This window comes from Leucoraja erinacea, chromosome 17 (assembly GCF_028641065.1).
Source record: "Leucoraja erinacea ecotype New England chromosome 17, Leri_hhj_1, whole genome shotgun sequence".
In the NCBI taxonomy this organism is placed as follows: Eukaryota; Metazoa; Chordata; class Chondrichthyes; order Rajiformes; family Rajidae; genus Leucoraja; species Leucoraja erinaceus.
Genome location: NC_073393.1, coordinates 14,577,379 through 14,603,424, shown reverse-complemented (window position 1 = coordinate 14,603,424; position 26,046 = coordinate 14,577,379). Strand labels below are relative to the sequence as shown.

The 26,046-nt window shown below is 40.9% G+C and overlaps 1 protein-coding gene across 2 annotated transcripts in view; it reads left to right on the top strand.

The window, feature by feature from the left end:
• The first annotated feature begins 1,388 nt into the window (after window positions 1-1,388).
• smpd3 (sphingomyelin phosphodiesterase 3) overlaps window positions 1,389-26,046 on the top strand; it is a 166,383-nt gene continuing 141,725 nt past the window's right edge. For both annotated transcript variants that reach the window (XM_055648617.1, XM_055648616.1), the window contains exon 1: window positions 1,389-2,274. The gene's annotated coding sequence lies outside the window, so the exon portion shown is untranslated. The remainder of the gene's footprint in view (window positions 2,275-26,046) is intronic.

The window sequence follows — 26,046 nt, the reverse complement described above, 5'->3', positions numbered from 1 at the left end:
TGGTGCTTACGCCGCCCTGCTCGCAGATTTCCCTGGACTCCTTACACCCCATTTTCATGGTCCCCGCGTCCTCCCGGCCCTGTTTTGCTGGCCCCTTCTGTTACGCTCGCCCCGCCTTCGTGGCCCAAATGTTCTGGTCGTTCCGTACGGGTCCCCGCTCACTTCCGTACCTCGGGTTCTGGGGGGTCCTGTAGCAGCACCCGCTGGTGTGAATAGGCAGTTCAACCCCACGGTTGGTTACCTTGGTCATGTGACTGTGGGAGGGGTTTTGTTTTCGCGCGTTTTCTGGGCTATCCTCATTCATTACTTCGACCACCGTTGTGGTAACATTGTTTTATATTAGCTGTCGTTTGATCCTTGTTATTTTCACTACTTTGATAATAAAGCTCGTTTGTGAAAACGACTGCCGTCTTGACTCACTAAAATACCACCGATCGAAATGAAACTTGTTGCACTCGCAGCACAGGAGAATGATGAGTGAGCTGGCGAAAAATCTCAGCACTATCGCGTACCGTTTTTGCGCAAATAGAAAAAACGCGTAAACTGGAAGAGCACACGATCAGAATTTTAGTTATGTATAGATAGATAGATAGATAGATAGATAGATAGATAGATAGATAGATAGATAGATAGATAGATAGATAGATAGATAGATAGATAGATAGATAGTCAGCAGCACCTCCTGGAAGGAAGTGTGAAAGCGTTCAATACTTTACTAATTGGCTTGATGGGTGGTAAACCGATCATTCCCTCATCTGCTTCCACCATCACATCTCTCACCTCTTCCCCTCACTTCTATATAGTTTCCCTGGACACTCTCGATCCTGTTGCAGGATCTTGACCCAGAACTGCAACTATGCCTTTGGCTTCATAGATGTTGTTGTTCCGCTGAATTCTTCTAGCGGTTTATTGTTTGCTCTAGTTTCCAGCATTTGTGGTGGTAGCATGGACGCTCAAAACAAAACCGCCTTGCAGCCTTGTAGTGGAGTAGAGTCATACAGGTGGAAACAGGCCCTTCGGCCCAACTTGCCCACACCAGCCAACATCTCCCAGCTACACTAGTCCCACCTTCCCTACTTTTGGCTCATATCCCTCCAAACCGGTCCCATCCATGTATCTGTCTAAATGAACGTCGCGATAGTCCCTGCCTCAACTACCTCCTCTTGCAGCTCGTTCCATACAAAAAACGCCCTCCGTGTGCGTAATTCTGATTTGCCAAGTTCGGTCGTCGTCGTGACTTTGTTCGCGGTAAAAGCAGAGAAGATGTTAATTCAAGGCCTTTTCCCGTCTCCCTGACAACGGCAGCGGCCACATCCCAACTGTCGGCTCGTGCGAGCCTCATCCGCCGGCAGGCGGTCACGCCGCGCATGCGCCTCGCCGGCTGGCCATCGAGGCGCCAACATGGCCGTCGTAATCCCACGGAAACAAACCTGACTTCATGGAAGATTCATAAACCTTAACCGCGCAGAAGGGACACCGTCTCCACGGGTTCGAAATGAATGCGGCAGCGTGTGAAGCTCACGCCCAAAGATTATAGAGGAGCTCCTCTATAATCTTTGCTCACGCCTGCTATTTTGACGCAAGCGTATCGGGGCCGTGGGACCCCGCGTGGCGTGAGTGTGCCGACGTCATGACGCGGCGCTGTCCGGCAGCCGGGTGGTGCTGCAAGTGGGCAGAGAGAGAAAGCGGGCAAGCAATCAATGCACAGACCCGGAGTCGCAGCGGCACCACAACTACGGGGGTCCACTCCAAGAGGTTGCCTTCAACCACATCAGAGGCTCGCTGTATTCCGTTAAGGAAACCAAACCATAGACTTGCTGTATGCAATCACAGAAAATATATCAGGGGTTGGCTGCACAACAATTAAACTAGAGACGGGGTCAACCACTATATACCAATCGTTAGATGCATTTAACCATGAGAAATGCAATCTGAAACAGCATGAACTTACCACAGATGATACACCAGCACTGGTTGGACCTCAGAAATTACTAGCTGGGACCCAGCAGTTTCAATCCCGCCAATTATACCGGGGGGGGGGGGGGGGCGGTAGTGGAGGAAATATTTAGAATTGGCTGCTTCAGACACAAAAAAAAGTACGACTGGGGTAGTTTCTGGCTGGATCAAATGGATCTGTAGCAGAATTGATTTCGAAGTACAACCGTAATCCGCCTGTATCCTGCCAGACGTATAATTATACTAGGAACTGGGTTCCTTCTACATTCAGACGGTTTATAACACGGCAGCAGACCGGAGACTTGGGTCCTTCACAAGGTACTGTGTCTTTCTTTAAACCGACAGAAATCTATTTTCTAACTTACGGATTGTCTTTAGCAGTAATCGCTTTCGATAAATATACTTGTGTTCTCAGAATTATATCGCCTACTTATATTATCTGTAAAATGAAGATAACTTGCACATAGCACCTCTTTCTCCGTTAAATAGAGAGCTTTTAGAAAAAAAAATCACACGTGCAGGTTGAGAATTACGATATTAAGAATATGGTGTAATTAAATCACATTTTTTTTAATAAATCGCGTGACCGGTGCATTTTGAAAAAGTAATGCCTGCTTTTGATTTATAAGTGTTTTCTAGAAATCTGGCAGGTTTATGTCGGTCGTATATTTTCCTGATGTCTGCGCGTATGAGAATAAAGAAATAATCGACGTACATTGGATTTTCCTGTTTATTGTGTTAGGACCCTGCAAATGAAATGTTTAGGTTACGACACGAGCTCGGGGCTATTCTACATTTCTTTGAGCGAAGGCTTACATGCGTTATATAATATTTTGCACACAATGTCCAACAAAATGATTGAGGCTCGTGGCCATTGGGGTGGGTCTGCTGTTTCCTCGAGGTCCCGTTCAAACTGCCTTTGTATATTTTCTGCAACATTGAAATGGCTGTTTATCAATCTCATTTTTCAGATCCTCTTATGTTATCAACCTGCAAGATTGTGTTTATTATGGGAACAGTGGAATTTGTATTCCCTCTCTACACTCGCAACCTTTGCACTCCTGCTTTGCATTCAGGGCGTTGCCAAGGCGTTTTTAGTTTCCTAGTGTGCGACTGTCTCGGTACGAGGTGGCAAACTCAAAAGTCGTAGAACATATTTTTAAGATTTATTTTGCATGTTATTCGTTTTCTATCTTCTCTGTCTCTCCCTTTATTTCACCCCAGCGCTCACTTTCCATCTTCTTCTGAGCCACTCCCTCTCGCACACAACTCACACCATCTTCCCTCTCTCTTTGTTCTGTGCTCACATGCGCTGCCATGAAACTTTTGGTTTTCCATATTCACTCATCTCTTAGTATCGCTAAAAATAATCTCAGGAAGGTATTTTTATTTCTTCGCTCTTATCCGTTTCATTTCTTCTTTACACACCTTGAAAAATCTGGAATCCCCTGAGATGTTGTAGTAGCCTTATTCAACTTCTGACAATAACATAATTTTATTGGCCATTCAAATCTAGAAGTAATTTCATGACTCTCGTTCGAGAATCTCTTGGCGGCCGCACTCATTGTTATTTTGAAATGAAGTTGTTTATTGAACCCCTTCTCCCCGGACTTTAACCGGTTCAATGCCAGTGGTGACGGTTAATCAGCCTCAAAGGACTCGCACTTGCCCTCTCAAATTGCAATTGGTTTCGATTTGGGCCGTGACCATGTGTTTGGTGTGAAGAAAATGAACGTCATTGATCTGCTTTCAAAGAAAAATATTCTTGGCCCTTGCGGACACTTGCAAAAAGCTTTCTCGTCCTTTGTCCCTTTGCTAAGCACTGATTTGCGTTTTCAAGTCCCACTCCGTTGCCGCTTTCATACCGCTAGGAGGCAGGAGCAGACGCATTTCTGGTCCGGTTAAGAGGGTGAAGAAAGGATCCTTCGAAGTCTGCACATCTTGCCAGTGTTTTTCTTTCCGCCCGTGTCATGTTTTTATAATAGTACCCCTGGGTCTCCAAGTAATCTGTCAAGGAATTTCAGAATGTTTCAGCGATTGTCTGAATATCTGTACTCAGACAAATGCATTCATTGTCCGAAGAACTTGTCTCAAACAATGAAAGTTAAATCCTGCTCAGACCGGTGTTGGGTAGTTGAGGTATTATTATTCAGTATTGTAATATGACAAAGTTCAATGTGGGGTTGAGGAATATAGAACTTACTCCAAAATCCGTTTGACAAAGATATTACTGAGGGGAACAAATCTATTAATTGAACTCAACTTGATGGAGGTTGGCTGCAAAACATCTACGTGGATAATAAATTAGTCGGCGCAGAGAAACAAATTGAAGTTACAGTCGACACATCAGGGTGAAGAGAAGAGGAATTGCCCCACGGACTGATGTTGAGATCCGATTAGAATGTGATGTTCATTGCTTGGACTCTGAAATGTTTAAATTTGGTCAGATTTCTGACAAAGTGGGAGAACTGTTGAATCAGAAGAGATCACTTCAGAATTGCAAAATATAAAGGGGAGAGAAACTATGGGAAATTCAGTTTAGTATGGATGGGGATATTAAAGCACATAAAGAAAGAAGAAAATAATGGGGAGTGTGAGCTGAAAGATCTTAGTGAACAAAGAGTTCTGGAAGTTGTAGAAAGTTTGATTCCTAACCTGTCCAACAACTTCTGCAGCAGCTATCAACAAAACCAATCAAAGTAAGTTAAGGCACTCCCCAACTTACGTAATAGGCGAATTAAGGAAACTCCCACTTGCGTACACTCACACTTACATAAGCAATTCTTTAAACCCACTGCTTTATTTCTGGGATCTCAATAGGCTTGATAACAGTCACCACATGCAGCTGTTCCATGATGCTCCCATGGTCATCCCAGGGTCTCTATTAAGGCACAGTGGCTAAATTTAACAATTGCAGAGCATTGGTTGTAACTTTGCGTAACATGACTTGAGGAAGAGTCCTTGTAATCCTAAAAAGACAATATGGGGAGAAAAGATGAGGTATGAAGGTAAACTAGCCAAAAATGTAAAGGAGGATAGTAAAAGCTATCTTCATTAAGGAAGACACAAAAAATCTTCCTGATATAGTAGTGGCCAGAGGATCTGGGGTGACGGAGGAACTGAAGGAAATCCACATTAGGCAGGAAATGGTGTTGGGTAGACTGATGGGACTGAAGGCTGATAAATCCCCAGGGCCTGATGGTCTGCATCCCAGGGTACTTAAGGAAATTGTGGATGCATTGGTGATAATTTTCCAATGTTCTATAGACTCAGGATCAGTTCCTGTGGATTGAAGGGTAGCTAATGTTATCCCACTTTTTAAGAAAGGTGGGAGTGGGGGAATTATAGACCAGTTAGCCTGACATCGGTGGTGGGGAAGATGCTGGAGTCAATTATAAAAGATGAAATAGCGGCACATTTGGATAGCAGTAACAGGATCGGTCCGAGTCAGCGTGGATTTACGAAGGGGAAATCATGCTTGACTAATCTTCTGGAATTTTTTGAGGATGTAACTAGGAAAATTGACAAGGGAGAGCCAGTGGGTGTAGTGTACCTGGACTTTCAGAAAGCATTTGATAAGGTCCCACATAGGAGATTAGTGGGCAAAATTAGGGCACATGGTCTTGGGGGTAGAGTGCTGACATGGATTAAAAATCTGGTTGGCAGACAGGAAACAAAGAGTAGGGATGAATGGGTCCCTTTCAGAATGGCAGGCAGTGACTAGCGAAGTACCGCAAGGCTCGGTGCTGGGACCGCAGTTATTTACAATATACATCAATGATTAGGATGAAGGGATTCAAAATAACATTAGCAAATTTGCAGATGACACAAAGCTGGGTGGCAGTGTGAACTGTGAGGAGGATGCTTTGAGAATGCAGGGTGACTTGGACAGGTTGGGGGAGTGGGCATATGCATGGCAGATGAAGTTTAATGTGGATAAATGTGAGGTTATCCACTTTGGTATCAAAAAACAGGAAGGCAGATTACTATCTAAATGGCGCCAAGCTGGGAAAAAGGGAAGTACAACGGGATCTGGGGGTCCTTGTTCATCAGTCTATGAAAGTAAGCATGCAGGTACAGCAGGCAGTGAAGAAAGCGAATGGCATGTTGGCCTTTATAACAAGATGAGTCGAGTATAGGAGCAAAGAGGTCCTTCTGCAGTTGTACAGGGCCCTACAATACACACCTGGTGTATTGTGTGCAGTTTCCCCCTAATTTGAGGAAGGACATTCTTGCTATTGAAGGAGTGCAGCGTAGGTTTACAAGGTTAATTCCCGGGATGGCGGGACTGTCATATGCTGAAAGAATGGAGCGGCTGGGCTTGTACACGCTGTAGTTTAGAAGGATGAGAGGGAATCTTATTGAAACATAGAAGATTGTTAAGGGTTTGGACACACTTGGGGCAGGAAACATGTTCCCGATGTTGGCGGAGTCCAGAACCAGGGGCCACAGTTTAAGAATAAGGGGGAAGCCATTTGGAACGGAGACGAGAATACACTTTTTCTCACAGAGTGGTGAGTCTGCGGAATCCTCTGCCTCAGAGGGTGGTGGAGGCTGGTTCTCTGGATACTTTCAAGAGAGAGCTAGATAGGGTTCTTAAAGATAGCGTAGTCAGGGGATATGGATAGAAGGCAGGAACGGGGTACTGATTGGGGATGATCTGCCATGATCACATCAAATGGTGGTGCTGGCTCGAAGGGCCGAATGGCCTACTCCTGCACCTATTGTCTATTGTCTATTGGCGTACATAAGTCATGGAGCGTTTGTAATTGAATATATAATGGAAAGAGTCATTTTTAAAGTGTACAGTGCTCTGGTTAGTCCACTACTGATATTATCAGATAGGTAGCAAAGTCCTGAAAGTCACAGAGAGAAAGGTAATCTGGATGATTGCTGGTACAAAATAGCTGAAGAGTGATAATTATAAGGAAGGTGGATTCTGGAATTTTTCAGTCTTAAAATGAGGTGCCGTAATTGACATCCCATAGAATAAAAGACACAAAGTGTGGGAATAACTCAGTGGGTCAGGCAACAATCTCTTTTGGTGAGGTTTTGTATCAAGACCTTTCTTCAAATACATTTGTAGGGGTAAGGAAAGAAGGGCGGAAATGAGAAGGGGCAGAAGAAAGTATGATCGATAATAGGTGATCATCTATAGATAATGGCATAATAGGTGTATACAGGCGAGGAGGTATTTGATACGCAGATGGTTGGACAAAGACCAGAGATGGAAAAAAAAACAGGTTAGACAAAAGAACATAAGGGATAGGAGTAGAATTAGGCCATTCAGCCCATCGTCTACTCATGGCTGATTTATCCTTCCCTCCTAACCCCATTCTCCTGCCTTCTCCCCTCTCAAAAGGACTGAAGAGTGTGAATTGTGACACCAGAGGAAGGAATGCAATTGGAGAGGGAGGAGAGAAATAGGTGCAAGTCTAGATGGGATACAAGGGGGGAGAGGGGAAGGGAGTGATTGTGAGAAGTTACCTAAAATTGGAGATTTCAATGTTCATACCATAGAATTGTAAGCTATTCAAGTAGAATATGAGGTGCCGTCGAGAGGGACAGGGTAGGAATCAGAGTTAGAGTCACAACTGTTATCAATTGGATACAAAATTAGCTTGAAGGTGGGAGACAAGGAGGGTGATAGAGGGTTGCTTTTCAGGCTCAAGGTCTTGAACAAGTGGCGTGCCACAGGGATTGATGCTGTATCTGCTATTGCTCCTTATTTATATTAACAATTTCTATGTGGATGTAAATGCATGATTTGGAAGTTTGTGGATGACACTAATATCGATGGTGGACAGTGAAGAAGGTTATCTACATTACAACGGGATTTGATTAACTGGGTCAATGAATGGAGATGGTTATTAATCTCCAGGACCGGACAATGTTTCCCCCTCTACTCTCAAGCTCTGTGCCGAACAACAGGCACCAGTGTACACAGACATTTTCAACCAGTCCCTGCAAACCTGTACTGTCCCTGCCTGCTTCAAAGTCCCAACTATTGTCCCTGTACCTGAATGGGCTAATTCTGCTCGAATCACTTATGATCTTAAGATATCAATAGGTTAAATTTGATGAATTTTGAACAATTTTACACCAGATGAGAAATGTACTAGGACAATGATTTGTTCCAGTAGATTGACTTCTAGTGATGCACAGACCTGCCATTCTGATTTTCAAAAACTCCAAAAATAAAAGGATAATCGTCTGAGTTTACTTCTAAAACCATCTCTCCACTCACCCCTCTTTCATGTATTATTGCAGGCTTTTTGCAACTGAAAGTGTACATTATATAATCTACAAATGGGACCTAATCTTCATCCACTTACAAAGTAAAGAACTGAACATTTAGCGATGTGGATTTTATTTTAGAAAATACAATATCTATCATATACATGTGAGCAGTGGATCAGTGAACATGATCAATCTACATAAACTTGTAAATTGATTTTGTTTCTGATCTGGATTTTAATAGCAGGATGTGGTGAAGCATGGACCAAACCATCACCAGGAATGTTGAAAGACAACGAGATCATGTGTCAAGTTGTTCTTAAAGCTCTGACTTTAATGTTTCCTATCTGATAAGAGTTTTTTCATATTTTCTCCTTGATAATGTATCCTGTGGTCTTGGACAACAAGACATAAGAACCGTAGAAATGGAGGCAGCAATAAGCTATATGATCTATTATTCAGTAACATTGTGGCTGAAGTTTAACTTAAGTCAATTTGCCCCCTGAATTACTATTTTGCTTGATTCCCCAAAAGTTCAAAAATCCAATTAGTTTTAGTTTAGTTTAGAGATATAGCGGAAACATACCCACCAAGTCCGCACCGACCAGATCACCGCACATTGTACACACCCTAGGGACAATTTACACATACACCAAGCCAATTAACCTATATTGGTACATCTTTGGAGTGTGAGAGGAAACCGAAGATCTTGGAAAAAACTCATGCAGGTCACGGGGAGAATGTACAAACTCAGTACAGACAGCACCAGTAGTCGGGATTGAACCCGGGTCTCCGGCGCTGCTAGCGCTGTAAGGCAGCATCCTTACTGCTGCACCACCATGTCTCTTTTCATATATTTTTACAGCCAGTATCCATAACATCCTAAGAGAAGCGCCTTGTGTGAAGAAAGTTCATCTATTTGCTGTCCTAATAGTTTTGCCCATTATTCTAAAGTAATGGACCTGGTTCTATATCCTGCCAGCCTATGCAGAATCGGAAGCTCTGAAAAATATGGGTTCTTCCAACTCAATTTTCCTTATAGGACCCTCCCCCCGTTGAGCACTCTCTCAGTGGCAAGTATACACTTATTTATTTGAAGAGAGCAAATATTCAGGCGTGTACTCATTGAAGGTTTGATAACTAAAACAAAACTCCATTGCTCGTGGACTCAAACATCACCTGAAGCACAAGATGAAGTTGCCATTTTTCTTCCTAATTGCTGTACTATATTGCAATCTTTTGGTGATTTGAATACATAGATAATTGAATGCTTTTGAGTACCAACACAATCCTTTCTTGCTACTTAAAAATGGTGTCCTTTCAGCATATTCAATCTGCTATCTTCCTGCCCAATTACTTCACCTGCATACGTCCCCTTGTGTATTCTTTCAATCTCCTCCCAGCTAGTTATACAACCCAATTTTGTATCACGAGGAGGCATGAATATGTCACCCTCACAACTTCATTTGTCGTTACTATAAACTGTAAGTAGCTGGCACTCAGTGGTAATGTTAGTAACACCGCTTGTGCCAGTTCCCTGCTAACCTCATGAAAAATATTTGTTTCTAATCTGTTTCCTGTCCTTGAACCAGTCTTCCCTGACCCCAACACCTTGAGTCCCAATTTTCTATAACAAACCTTCATGTAGTAATTTACTGGAAACCTTTGGAAAAGACAACAAAGGATCTATCTTCTGTGTTTAAGAAGGAACTGCAGATGCTGGAGAATCGAAGGTACACAAAAAAGCTGGAGAAACTCAGCGGGTGCAGCAGCATCTTCTTCTTTGTTGTATTGTCAAAGAATACTCTCACAGTTATAAAACACAGTTTATTTTAGTAAAATCACAAAGATGTTACATGTAATGTTTTCTTTAAATACTCTGTTGCCATTTTCTTGATGGATTCTTTGGAGGCAATGGGAGGCTAGCTAAATGGTCGTTCAGGTTCCTATTTTCATTCGAATAGTGATACTATGTTTGTAATCCTTTAATCTGCTGGGACTGTTGCAGACTCCAGGGAATTTTGAATAATGGTACTGTATATCCATTATCTCTGTAGCCACCTCTTTTACAACCCTGGGTTATAGGACATCAGGTCCGGGGATTTGTTAGCTTTTAATCACTTTAATTTCTCCAATGCCTTTGTTAATATTAATTATTTTAAGTTGTCACTCTCATTAGACCTTTGATTCCCTCTATTTCCAGTAACTGAAACAACATATTTGTTTAATGTCTCATCTTATTCTTTAACTCTATATTTCACGCCTCTCTAATTGTTAATCCATTTTCCCTTTATGTGGTGTTTCTTAATTAATATATTCCTTTATGTATATATTTTGATTGGACAAAATATTTTGAACCTGAGGTGCAATCATGTACTGTACAATTTAATATTTCACAATGCTTTCATAATGTGTAGTTTGTTGCATGGGAGTTGTGTTAGGATAATTGCTGAACATGGTTAGTTATTTTACAGGAGGAACTGTTTATCGCTGTTGACTATTTTGAACCACAGTGGAGCATAACCACATTCATGGCAAACCATTCTATGTTCTAATAACACTCTCTAAAATTTTCATCAACTTCTTCCATCAATCTGCTTCAGGAGAAATATACTATCATGATAATTTCTCCATTTATAATATAATGCCAGAATTTACATTGGATGTTCCCCACAAATTATGTACAATGGGTGCCCAAAACTGAACACAATACACTATATTAAATGCACCTATTGCCTCGTATAATTTTATCATTATTTCATTATCATATGTTTCTTTTCTTTTATTGTGCCTACAGGAAAATGTGTACTTAAATATGTGTTTTGCAAATATTTGTGTTGATACACATATCTTAAACAGTTGTTATTTCTGTTCTTTGTTTTTTTCCTGCCAATGTAACCATATAATAACCATATAACAATTACAGCACGGAAACAGGCCATCTCGGCCCTACAAGTCCGTGCCGAACAACTTTTTTCCCTTAGTCCCACCTGCCTGCACTCATACCATAACCCTGCATTCCCATCTCATCCATATGCCTATCCAATTTATTTTTAAATGATACCAACGAACCTGCCTCCACCACTTCCACTGTAAGCTCATTCCACACCGCTACCACTCTCTGAGTAAAGAGGTTCCCCCTCATGTTACCCCTAAACTTCTGTCCCTTAATTCTGAAGTCATGTCCTCTTGTTTGAATCTTCCCTATTCTCAAAGGGAAAAGCTGATCCACATCAACTCTGTCTATCCCTCTCATCATTTTAAAGACCTCTATCAAAGTCCCCCCTTAACCTTCTGCGCTCCAGAGAATATATATATAGAGAATGTATATATTTCACATTTCTTCACTTTCAAATGCAACTTCCTTTTGGCTCATCATGCTGCCAACATATTTTTCTCCTCTTACAACACTTCTAGTCAATGTTTTTTTGTCATCAGCAAATTTCAATCTTCAGTTCTTGATGACCGTGCCGAAATGTTTGGAGATTTGCAGCTAAAGTTGACTGGGACTGATTCCTAGCGTGGAGCATCTCTAACTATATTAACATATTAATGTTAACCTTTTACTTCACATCTCTAATTCCCTCATGTTATTTGACTCCCTATTGTAATTTTTTTTTAAACAAATATCTTATGAAAATGTATGTTAACTATATCAACCGTATCCCCTTAAATAAAGGCACAATTTGTGAGTTCATGCTGGTTAAGTCCAGCTTAATGCCCAATAATTTTCTAAGTGCCCAGTGATCTTTTCATGGTTGACATTTAACTGATTGTGTTATTTGTCCAATTTAACTTTCTCTCTCTTGTGAATGGAAGTGTTACATTGTGATTATTCCTCATTCCAAGGCCCAATTTGCATCTGGTGGTATTTACGGTCCATATATGGTTTATTAACTTCGGAATCATACACTGGACTTAGTGGTGTTCAATTTAATATATGACATATTTGATTTTACATATTTGGGGTTCCTTCGTGTGCTCCAGTTTACTCCCATATCCAAAAGCCATGCGGGTATGTAGGTTCATTGGTCACTGTGAATTACTCCCAGTGTGCAGGGAGTAGATGTGAAAGTGGGATAACATAGAACCAGTGTGAATGGATGATTGATAGTCGACATGGAGTTCGTGGGCCAAAGGGCCTCCTAAAATTTTGTATAGAGTCATAGAGTTGTACAGTGTGAAAATAGGCCCTTTGGCCCAACTTGCCCACAGCAACCAACATGTCCCATCCACACCAGTCCCACCTGCCTGTGTTTGGCATATATCATTCTAAACCATCTCTATCCATGTATCTGTCTAAATGTTTCTTAAACATTGCATTAATATCTGTCTCAACTACCTTGTTCCATTCACCCACAACCCTTTGTGTAAAAAGAGTTACCCCTCGGGTTTCTATTAAATATTTTCCCCCCTCACCTTAAACCTACTGTTCTCAATTCCCAAACTGTGGGCAAGATACTCTGTGTGTTTGCCCAATCTATTCCTTTCATGATTTTGTGCATCTCGACAAGATCACCCTCATCCTCCTGGGCTCTAAGGCATAGAGTCCTAGTCTGCTCAGCCTCTCCCTATAGCTCAGGCCCTTGAATCCTGGCAACATCCTCGTAAATCTTCTCTGCACCCTTTTCAGCTTGACAACATCTTTCCTATAACATGGTGCCCCGAACTGAACACAATACTCTAAATGTGGCCTCACAAACATCTTGTATAACTGCAACATGACCTCCCAACTTCTATACTCAATACTTTGACCGATAAAGGTCATTTGTTCAATCAATCAACCAATCCTCCCTGTATTTGTGTCTTTGTTATTATCCACTATGTTAAGAGGTTAGAATTTTTCAATATCCTGAACTTACTTTCAACCCAATACAAATTTGGGTTAATAAATCTTTCTTCTAAATGTCAGAATGGAACTGAGAGTGGAGAACTCCAATGCCACTTCTGCAGAAACAGTATTCTTTTAATAAACACATGTACATTACAGTTAAAATGTTAACTGTTTTTAGTTAAAAGCTAAAATGGTGGGCTTGGAACTTGTCAGCACAGTAGGCAAAGCACAATTAGAAATCACTAGTGCTCCAGCGGTGAACCACAAGAACCAAGGCAGATGGAAAAATATGGACCAAATGTTCAGGAACACGGGAGAGCAGTAAAATAGCTACAAACTGTGATCACATCCGCAAGGTCCCATGAGTTGGCCATTTTCCAACTTCCTCAACTCTATTCCATCTGCCAACTGGACTATGACTTTTTTTTAAGAAAGGTGAACTGTGGTCTGCTACAAGTATTTCAATTAAGATCAGTTGTGAGAGTGAGAAACCCAATTGTGGTCACTCTGCGTTGTGATAAATACCTTCACCAGATTACCTCAGTTTACAGCACTTTATTTCATTTGTCCACTTCTGGTTGTTAGTTACAAAGATGTTGCAGATGTGAAGAGATTGTAATAGAGAGGTTTGAGTTGGGAGATCATTGAACCATCAAGAATATATAGGAGATTATTGTTACAAATTTAAAGTGGGTTTTAAAGGAACGTAGCCTTGATATTTGCAGATTTGTTTAACCTTAATCACTAAAGGCTCTTGGTACCTCTAGAATAAATAAAACCATGCTAACTTTAGTTCAGTGCTTGGAGAAACATAGCAACATGTCCGCACCATTCGGCAGTTCACACCTGTTCTATCATTCTTTTTTACCATGATTGATTTGTATTCTACCTCTATCCACCCATACACTTTCACGCTTCTATCGTTCTCTAAATGAAGAAATATTTCCCAAATCCTCTCCTAACTGACCTTGTTCAAATTTTAAAGTTATATCACCTTGTGTTAGGATCCCAGCACGAGAAAATATTCTATGTCTCCTTTACATTCCTTTCACAATCTTGTAAAGCTTAATTAAATCATACCATGACCTCAATGTTCCAGGCAGTTAAAATGAGGTTTATGTAATCTCTCTTCATAGTTAAACCCATGGGTAGTTGTAATAATCTGGTGAGTCTATGCTGCATTCCTTCTGAGGCCAATATCTTACTAAGTGCAGGCCCATACAAAATAATACTTAAAAGATAAAGCTGTAAGAAAACATCATTCCTCATATCTAAACCCAGGAGTCATTATGATTAAAATTCCATAAACCTTTATGATTAAACCTCCGTACCTGGATTTCCAAATCGCAATGGATTCTCATTTTCCCTACTTTCCTCCATTTAAAAATATATTATGTGACATTGTTTGGTCCAAAGTGCATGACCGGCATTGAAATCCAACTATCTTGTAACAGGATATTTTCCACATTTACTGTAATATAACCTTTTAGGGAAGACCAGACGAGCTACTGGGATCATCTATCTGTACATAACTAAAATTCTGATCTTGTGCTCTTCCGGTTTGCGTGGTTTTTCTATTTGCGCAAAAACGGTACGTGATAGCGCTACAATTTCTTCCATCTGACTCACCATTCCCCTGTACTTTAAGTGCAACAAGATTTGTTCCAATTGCTGGTATATTTTAAAAGTTATTAAGGTTTAAAAATCTTAAAAACCGCGCGTGCGCAGATTGGTCTCTATTGTCGGTCACTGCCAGGACAGCGACGCCTCTTCCTGCCCTATTGCTGCACTGATTGGCCGCGTCCACTGTCAGTCACTGGCCCGTGTTGCCCGGCGCGTCTTCCGGTCGGAGCGGCCTCCAGTCAAGGCAACCTCCGGTCAGAGCAGTGACCTCGAGATCCTGGGGAGGTGAGGAGGCAGAGTGGGGGAATTGAGGGAGGTGAGGAGTAGGGGATAGAGGGATAGGAGGGTGGTAGGGAGGGAAGAGGAGTTAGGGAGGTAGGGAGTGACTGAGGGTAGAGGAAAGGAGAGGTGAGGGAGGGATTTGGGAGGGGAGGAGGAAAGGGGAAAGAAGAGGGAGGATGAAGAGGAGGGCAAGGGAGTGCTGGGGGATGAGGGGAAATGAGCCACGCCTGCGCAGTTCGGGGCTATGGGTGAGTGGTGGAATATTGCGTTGGGTGAATGGGCTGCGTTGGGGGAACAGGTGAGTGGTGGCATATTGCATTGGAGAACGGTTGCATTGGGGGACCAGTCCTCCCGTATGACAGGGACCCAACGGGTCGCACTTAGTGTAGTAAATATATAAATGGCAACACTGGAGGATCGCCATAGGCAACTGTTGAACTGTAACTTTACTTTGAGCAGCAATTTGCTACCAAAGTTGATGTTTAGTGGTATTGTGAGCTTTAAGTGGGGAGAGTTATAGAAAGTTATATTTGTTGAATACTAACATATTAAATCACATACTCCATGGGTTTTTTGAGCCAGTTTTCCAAGAAAAAAACTGCAGTAATCAAAGCCCGAAAAGGTAGGATGGGTCTGAAGCCCAGTGTTTAGACATTAGAATGTTTTATTATCATTCTAATAGACTGATTTTCCAATTCCAGTGGTAATTCAACTTTTTTTTTCACTCCTAGTTTTCTTTACATATTTTTAGGATGTTCAAAAAGTTGAATAAAATAAACACTTAAGAAATGCATTAATTTATGCTTTTTGCTCATGTGACAATATATATATAAAATTATACAAAGGAGAATAAGACGAAAATTACTAAAAAACATAAGAAAATTTAGTCGAGGGTGAATGAAATTTTGGGATAAAACTCAAGGGTGAATGACACTGAAATAGTTTAAGAAGCATTGGTCTAAATTATTGTTGAAGTGATAGCATCCCGTTTGCATTTTGCATATCGTTTCATGAAACAAATATAAGAACGTAAGAAATGGGAGCAGCAGTGGGCTATTTTGCCCTATACATTGGCTCCACCCTTCACCAGGAATTTTATTGCTGATCATCCACCTGCGCACCAGTTTTCTGCAATATCTGCATATCCTTTGATTTCCTTAAGATCCAGAAATCTATTGATCGCTGTTTTGAATAAACTCAGTGACTGGAATTCAACAGTCCTCTGGAATAGCTTTAGGAATTCTATGTATAGTTTAGTGCTGAAATCCTGAAAAACATTGCATGTGATTCCATGCTCCTTCACAATATGCTCCTTGTTACCTTCTGCATTGTAACCAAGAGAAATCGCTGGACTTGATGTGAATTGAAGCTACTTAACAAATGAGCGATGGCCGTTATTGTGAGTAGTACCATGTAATGGCATTGCCTCACCAATAACCTGCTCACTGATTCATTCGCATGAGATCAATAAATGGCTGAGAACATAAACTACAGTAATAGTTATGGGACAAAACAATATAGAGTCATATAGCACAAAAATGCCCCCCTTGGACCACCATGTCCATGTTGACCTTTTTACTCATCTACACTAATTCTTCTTCTTCTTCTTCTTGCGTATGGCGTGCACAGCCTAAAGTTGGCGGACAACTTGTTCTATTTGATCTTATTTGATTATGCACGCCGGGTTGATTGCATTTGTCGAAACAGGGCGGACCACGTGAAGGTTGCAATCTTCCACCCCAACACTCATTCCATTTGCTTGCATTAGGCCCTCATCCTTCTAGGCCTTGCCTGTCTAAAGTGCCTGTCTAAATGTATTAAGTATGTCTAATTCTAACAACTTCTCTGCAGCACATTCTCTCTGTGTAATGAAATACTATCATTCCTTCCTCTCACCTATATCTCTGCCCTCTTGTTGATACCATAAGAGAAAGGGTTTGACTGTCTACCCTACCTTTGACGCTCATAAATTTATATTCCTTTCAACCTTTCTCACTCCAGGGAAAACATGCCTGCCCCTTCGAATCGTCCCCCATAACTAAGGTTCACAAATCTTGACAACATCTTGGTCAATCTCCTTTTGCACGCTCTCCATTGCAATGACATAATATTCTAGATTTTCACTCGGGGATCAATCACATTTCTCGGTATGCTGTTCAACAACAGTTAGAACAGTGGCATTAACTCCTCAATGTGGAAGATTGTATATGTTTTGTCCACTAAAAGGACAAGTCCAATCTAGCTGATTACTACCTTGTCAGTCAACACCAATTGTCAAAAATAACTTCTGAAACAATGCTTACAGATGCACTCAGTGTTTTGCCAGGACCACTCAGATCTTGAACTCATAGCCTTAGACCAGATATGCACCAAAGAGTTGAATTCCAGAGGTGAGTATGACTGACATTGACAATAGGGCAAGATTTTACTGGGAATGGCATTAAGGAGGACTTGTCAAAGTAAAGTTGATTGGTATATTTGGGAAAACAGTTGGATTTTCCAAATGGCCTGAGTCATAAAGTGTTTTTTAGATGCCAATCATCCCAGTCTCATGATATTACTGCAGAAGCACCCCAGGGCAGCATCATCAACCATTTTCAACTGTTCTACCATGACCATCCTTCTATCAAATGGTCAGAAGTAAGAATGCTCGATGGAGATTACATGATGTTCAATTCTATTCACATCTCCTTTAGAAAATGAAGCATTTCATGCCTGCATGCAGCAAGACCTAGATAACATGCAGGCATGAGCTGACAAGTGTCAAGAAACATTTGCAGTACATGTGCGCTATATAAAGACTATCCATAGTAGGAGTGAGACTAACTAGCTACCTTTTACATTCAATGCATTACCGTTGGTAAGCCACACCGCTTCCCTCTCATTATCAACATCTTGGGGATCATCTTTGAACAGAAACACAATGGGCACAACTACTTAACTGCAAATGCAGGTCAGTGGCTAGGTGTCCTATGGTGAGTGACTCACCTCCTGACAGCTAAAAACTATGTTCACTATTCATAAGGCACAAGCTTGGATTGTAGTGGAATCCATTCTACTTGTAGCTCCAACAACTCTCAAGCAGCTGAACACCAATCAAAGCAAAGGAACCTAATGAATTGCTATCCTATCCAACACACTAAACATTAATTCCCATCCATAACATGTACTTCTTTAATCTGACATGGGTATTCCAACAGCATCTCCCAACCCCACAAAACGACAAGGGCAGAAGTTACATGGGAATGCTACCACTTTCCTTTGACTTAGAAATACATTGCTGGTCCTTCATCACTACTCCGTCTAATTTCAGGAACGCTCTATCCAGCAGCATTAAGGACGGACTATAGCAGTTCACACGCCTGTTTCATCATCACATTCAGGAGTCATTCTTGATTGGTAATAAATGCTAATTTTGATAGTCATGCCCAAATTCCATACAATAACCAAGAAGTATTATCCTACAAGTAAAATCCTACACTTTGTTGCACTGGATTCAAGAGAGCTCTTAAGCATGTACCAATATAACGTGACGAAAGCAAAATATTTGGCCCTAAAAAAAAATTTGTAAATGTTTTGTAATTCCCACACACAAATAATTTTTAATGAACTAGTTAAATGTTATTAATGACTTCAAATTCTATGGATGTGCTCCAAACTTTAATTATGTCTGAGACCCTTAATCAGAACTGGAAAGGAGACAAAAAAAAGCTGAAGTTATATAGAGAATGGGGTAGCTTAAAATTTGTCTTGTTCTCTGATTTGATGAAACGTTAATTCTGTTTTTATTTTTATTCATGGGCCAAGATGGTCTGAGTCCTGCAGTGCCAACTTGAGAGGCTTTCAAGTTAAGTGAGGTACTTTTTTACATCCTTGGGCTCTGCCCCATCGGGCCACTCCTTTTTCGCTCCTTATCCCCAGATGGTTCATTCACGCATGTTCTATTTCGCTATCAATTCTGACCACTTAACCCACTCCGTGAAAAGACCTCCTGATCTCCTACTCTACCTCTCACCATACCATCTTCCATTTTCTAATCCCACCTCTCTCCCACAAACACCCAGCCCCAATCCACCACTATGGTCTCCAATCCAAAATGATTTCTCTTTCTCAACAGCCATCCCTTTATACCAATCTCCTCTTAATTATCTTTTCCCCTTGTCTCCCTCCCCCACTCCATTCTGTCCAACCATGCCCAGAACCACAAACTATTGTGGCCAAGCTGTCTCTCCCTATTACCCTCCATCCCTGCCATCATGTAATAGTGGGCTCCTGACAATAGGCTAATCTGACCTGTGGCTAGTCACTGGAATCAGACCTTGGGAAGAGGAAGATCAAGCAGCAACGTTTCAACTATAAGGACTACAGTCCTCAGCCAGAACTGAAATGGATTTGCCACCAAAACTGTTAAGTGGCCGATAACATCTATATCATTCCACACAGTTTTTTTGGGTGCACCAGAATTTCCAGACCATCTTTTTAATAGAACTTGTTCAATCAGCCAAGAATCCATATAATCTATGTCCATACTTATAACCCATCTCGCACTATAGTTACTTCATAAAAATATTCTTAGACACTGATACCCCCTTTCTGATCCCAATGAGCTGATAAAATATTTGAGGCATTTAGATGTATACTTCAGTAGAAATGACTTTGAAGGGTATGATCCTCATATGGGCAAATGGAATTAATATAGATGGGCAAAATGATTGGGATGGATATGGAGGACCAAAGGGCTAATTTCTGAGTTGTACGACTCTATGAGTCCAAAAGATCACATATATAATTATGGATTTCAATAATGTGCCTTTGGTGGATATTACTGTACTAGGTCTACAATCTCCTGTTTTATAATGTCTTATCTTTCTTAATAACAAAGATAATTTTGCAATTCTTCAATATACAAAGCCAACTATAGAATCTGGAAAGCTTTGGGAGATTGTGGTTCCAGTATGTGTAACTTTGCAACGTACTACAGTATTTATAACATGCTTGGGTGGAGATTTTGTAAGAATATTTTGGAGGACCAAGAAACCAAGAAACCAAGAATCCGAGAGATTTTTCCATCTATATTGCAATTATTTTTTCTAATACTGTCTTCTTGCTTACTTTAACTTTATTGAGTTTCAGTTCTCAGTTCATTTTTAGTTGCCGAGGAAAGTCAGAGGCAGCATCTTATATTATACAAAGTAATGACAACATTTGAAGAATGAGAAACAGAGCTGACATTTAAGCCCAAACTAGTTATGCAAACAAGTTAGCTTTAATTTGCTGAGAGGCTGCAGAGGGATGGATAGGACAAAAGTATCTCTGATAAACTGAGGTTATGTCTGCCTTGGTGATTCTCAAATTTAGAGAGCTGTTGAAGTTAGTTGGAAAGAGAGGGACGTGTTAAAGTGTAAAATTGAAAAGGATGATTTGTGGAGGCTAATAAAGTTGAAAAAGAGGACCAGGGGAACCTTATCCATGCTCTGTGGAAAGAGATGGATGAAATCAGAGGTGTCGGAAATAGATGAGTTGGAGTCAAGAGTCCTGTCAATTTTGATGGGTTTGTAGCTAAACTGACAAGAAATGATAATACAATGTTTCTATCTTCACACTGGCTGATCTGATGGACATTTCCAGCATTATCTTTATGGTTTCTGGTTTCCAGCAGTAGCTCTGACCTGCCTTTCATAGCTTTAACACGTCCCATTGTCTCTTTTACTGCTTTCATTCATTGACCAGATCCTTTTGTGAATATTGAATCACCTGGGTAATCCTGGCCTTAGCTTACTAGAGACCTTTCCTTTGTCCTATGCTTTCCTCTTTACTTAAAATTAACATATTTTTTCTATTTTTCCCAGTGCGAATGAATGGTCTCCAACCTGAAATATTAACTCTGTCTCTCTTTGCATGGACGCACCCTGACCTACCGAGTGTTTCCAACATTTCTGTTTTTGTTTCGGTCAGTGTGATGATGCTTCCTCATAATAGGGTTTCAAAGACAACCTGAATGCAACTGTATATCAGACTCTCCAGCAGGTTGTTATATGATAGTTAAATGGGCTACTTTCTGTGGCTCATGAATTTTTCAAAATGGATCAGACAGGGAGATTGCACTAGAGCCTCATTAGTTCTTGCTGAATACAACCTTTCTCTGAGCTCACCTAGCCCTGCCTGCTGAGATGTGTTTGCTGATGGTTGTGCGGGCACCATGGAAACTTGACAGTGTGCCAGCAATTACCACAAAGCATTAACACTGCAGAATGTCTTGCAAGCTGGACAGTGCATTTGCGCATACAGTTTGAATTTCTGCAAAAAGTCAATAAAAAAATAAAATTGTTTTTTTTCTGTGTTTCTCTCTAATGGTGTTTTCTGTTGATTTTGCCCATATGACATTTGTTAATTTCAAAAGACAGCATTGGATCATTGATGCTAGTTCTTTCGTTAAAAATAATAGTTAGGAGTGAAAAATAAGTTATAAAATCATGAGGTATTGATTGGGTATACCGTCAGAACCTTTTTCCCCATTGTGGAAATGTCACATACCAGAGGGCATAGTTAGGAGGTCAGAGAGAGAAAGCATACAGGAGATGTGCAGAGTGAGTATTTTTACAGAGTGGTATGTGCCTGGAACATGCTGGCAGGGTTGGTAATGGAGGCAGATATGATAGTGGTGTTTAAGAGACTAGATAGACATGTATGAATATGTTGGAAACAGAGGGGTTTTGAGCATGTGTAGGTAGGCAGAAAAGATTAGTTTAATTAACAATCACATTCAGCACAGACATCGTGGACCTGTTCCTGTCCTGTACTCTTCTCTGATCTATGTTCTCTAACTCATTGGTTACATAAGAGACTACAGATGCTGGAATCTGGAGTTGTTGGTATGATGATGATCGCTCTATGATTTGCACACAATTTTTATGTGAACAAACTTTATTACAGTCACTAATTTATTCTACCATTGATATTAAATGACATGGAAATTTTACATGATTAAGATTCTAAGGCTCCAACAATCACTGAGGGAACAACATTAGTGACCTGCTTCCATTCTCCAGTGTTTTTGTATCAGTGCATGATTCCTGAACCTTGAGAATGCCTGGAAGTTCTATTCTTATGCTATAATACAACCTTGGCTGAGCTTACAGTTTAGCTGAAGCTGCAGTTTATAATCTTTTCAGCTGTTATCTCTGAGCTGAAAGCCATGTTCACACCACACTAAATGCTTATGCCAAATGTCGATCACATACCCTAGACCTATTCTTTATAAAGAGGCAAGTTTAAGATCTATTTTTCTTGAATTTTCTCTAGCACTGAATATGCTAACAGAACGGAATTCTGGGATAGATTGATGTGGTAAATCATCTTAATGCACAACAAAAGACATATTTTGAATTAAAGCATGAATGAAACAGATTATGGCAAATCCAACAGAGAATGAAAAGAAATACTGTTGGAGGGAAGAGGGAAATATCACACAAATGAAATGCTTTTGTAGATCAAATGGAGCAGGCATTATCCAGATCATTTTGATAAATCACCGTTCTCACCCCTGTTGTTGATGTACATGTTCTCTCTGTGACAGCATGAGTTTCCCATGAGTGCTCCGGCCTCCTCCCACATTATCAGGTTGATGAGTGATAGAACCTGGGCGTTGTTGATGCTAATGTGGGGAAAATAAAATGGGATTAGTGTAAATTGGTGCTTATGAGGCACTCTAAACTTGGCGGGCTGATAGACTATTTTCTCTCCTCTATGATTCTGTAACTCCTTTTCCCGATCATTTGTTTCATTCCTTTTCTTACCAACAGTCATATTTTGAACCAGGCTGTTTCCAGTCTTGATGTTATATTTGGTCCTGAGATCAATAGTGGACCATATATCCATACCTTCAACAAAAGTGCCTTTGGTACTGAAACCAGTTGTTTTCTTCAGACCTGAATCTCTGGCCTGCTTCTTCCATAATACCCTCTGTAAACTTAACATCTTTCAGAACCCGTCCTAACTCACACCCACTACCATTGTCTGTCATCAATTTGTTCACCAACCTACTGGCTATTAGCTAGGAAATGCCTCCAGTTGAAAATTCATGTCTTTAATTTAACATTTTTCAATGGTCTGTTTCCTCCCTTTCTCAATAATCTCCTGAAATCCTGGAACTGTTTCAGGTCTCTGTGCTCATGAAGATCGCACTTCATCCTTTCCATCTTTCTACCTTGTTTTCCTTTCTTAAGGTGCTTCAACCTATCTCCTTGACAAGGGTTTTGATAATTTTTCCTTAAACATGCTTAGGTTGCTTTCTGTCACGTTTGTTTGAAGTGGTGCAGCGGTAGAAGCGCTGCCTTGCAGCAGCAGAGAGGTTCGATCCTGACGACTATGGATGCTGTCTGTACGGAGTTTGTACGTTCTCCCTGTGACTATGTGGGTTTCCTCAGAGTGCTTCGGTTTCCTCCCACATTCCAAAGACGTGCAGATTTGTTGGTTAATTGGGTTCTGTAAATTGTCCCAAGTGTGTAGGATAGTGCTAGTGCACGGGGTGATTGCTGGTTGGCGCGGACTTGGTGGGTTGATGGGCCTGTTTTTGTGTTGTATCTCTAAATTCTAAAGTAAATCTCCAGAGGTTCCTGTGCCATTAAATGCTCTCTCTAAGTAAAAGTTTGCTATAAGATCCAATTGTCAAGATGCCATAAGCCAATGGATTGGACTTGGATTTAATGTCGTCAACAATCCAATTGCCTGCTGACGTTCTCTGTTTTCACTCGCACATAAAATTGACAACTTCACTGAATAGCAAATAAGTTGCATTACAAAAGAAGCATGAGTCAGTAACTTAAGGAAAAGACCAATCAATATTTAATTATAACAAATGCAAAATTGTTTGATTACTGGTTCCTGGCAGACACTTTTGGCAGTTTTCAACGATTTTTAATACAATTTTTTTTGCTGAATTTCATTATGTTCTTCAGAGAGAAGTAGTGTCAGCTAATTAAAAACAGTCAGATACCCATCCCTCAAAGATGAAGTATAACGTGGCCAAGGAAAGGTCCTGGCCCTATACTTCTACTACCCCTCCTTGACTATCTACTGCCTGTCCAATGTCTCTCCTTGACCCTCCACCTGCTCCAGCAAATGGGATAAGAGCCATACAGTTTAATGTACAGAGGACCTGAGACTCTGGGCAGATTGATTTTGACACTAAATACACAAGGAAAAAACAAGAATTCAGTCCACTTCATTTCAAGTACTTGACTATCCAATTATCAAGTAACACAGGACATTTGTGCAATTAGTTAACTAAAAGAATTCTGTATCAAAATGAAATTATTTTAGCTTTCTGTCCAGAATTATGAAAAATGGTTCCCAGCTACATCAAGGCAAACAACAATGCTCCAGCATTTATTCACAATTTTAGTCTAGTTAATTAACAGGATTCTGCATCCAAGAGAGTGGTAATTTTCCCAGATATAAACAACCCTTTTTTCACCAGAGACACAAAAGACTGTAGACGCTGAAATATTGTGCAATAAATATAGTACAAAATCAGCAGACCAGTCTGTTCATTTCCCTCCATAGATGTTGCCGGGTCTGCTGATTTTGTATGGCACTTAGTTTTTAGCTTTCATTCTCCCTTATCTTACATTGTCCCTTTGTTTAAACGTTTTGATTTTTTAGTTCTCTCTCCATTGTCCTTTAATGGGTGGCACAGTGACACAGCGGCAGAATTGCTGCCTTACAGCACCAGAGACCCAGGTTCGATCCTGACTACAGGTGCTGTCTGTACGGAGTTTGTACATTCTACGTGATCACGTGGGTTTTCTCCAGGTCCTCTGGTTTCCTTCAACACTTCAAAGACGTACAGGTTTGTAGTTTATTTGGCTTTGGTAAAATTGTAAATAATCCCTGGTATGTAGGATAGTGTGCGTACAGGGTGATCGCTGGTTAGTGTGGAATTGGTGGGGCAAAGGGCCTGTTCCGTGCTGTATCTTTAAAGTATAAAAATCTATTAACAGGTTCAAAGGTTATGCAGCACAGAAATGGGTAATTTGGCCCTTCATGTCCATGTCAACCATGTCAACAACTATCAATATTAGGGCAGCACGGAATGCAGCTGAGTGATCTTCTGCTTCACAGCGTCGGAGACCAAGGTTTAATCCTGACTTTGAGTGCTGTCTGTGTGGAGCTTGCATGTTTTCCCTGTAACTGTGGGTTTCCTTGAGGTATTCCGGTTTCCTCCCACGTACCAAAGATGTGTGAGGTTGTAGGTTAATTCTGTAAATTGCCCCATAAAAGTGGGATAACATAGGACTAGTGTGAAAGAGTAATTGGAGTTTCAGTGGTTATGGGGAGAAGGCAGGAGAATGGGGTTAGGAGGGAACGATAGATCAGTCATGCTTGAATTGCGGAGTAGTCTAAATGGTCCGAATGGCCTAATTCTGCTCCTATCACTTATAGTCGCCACGGAGCTGGTGGGCCTGTTTCCATGCTGCATCTTTCAATCAATCTATTAATACTGATGACATTTATCAGCACCTGGTCTATAGCCTTCTATACCTAGGCATTTCATCTTCTTTTTCAAATAACACTTGATTGTTATCACAGTATCTTTCCACCACCTCCTCACTAGTGTGTTTCAAATTACAGCCATCATCTGGGTGAAAATTGCCAGTAATATTTCCATCAGATGAATGAAGGTAAAGTTCATTACAACATTCCATGCATATGTGCTCCTTGGAAATCAATCCAACCATTTGGTTCCTGCTTTTAAGAGAAATAACTTCCCAAATGTCAAAGCTTTTATATCTTCTATACATAACTAGAACTCTCACCTTGTTATCTTCCAGTTTGCATTTTTTTTTACATTTGCACAAAAACGGTGCACGATAGCGCTGCAATTTTTGCCACCTTACTCACCATACCCCAGTGCTGCAAGTGCAACAAGTTTTGTTCCGATTGGTGGTGTATTTTAAAAGTTATTAAGGTTTAAAAATCTTTAAAACCGCGCATGGGCAGATTGGTCTCCTCTCCTGTCAGTCACCGCCGGGACAGCGACGCCCCTTCCTGCACCATTGCCACACTGATTGGCCGTGTCCGCTGTCAGTCACCGGCGCCACCCGCCTCTGCCT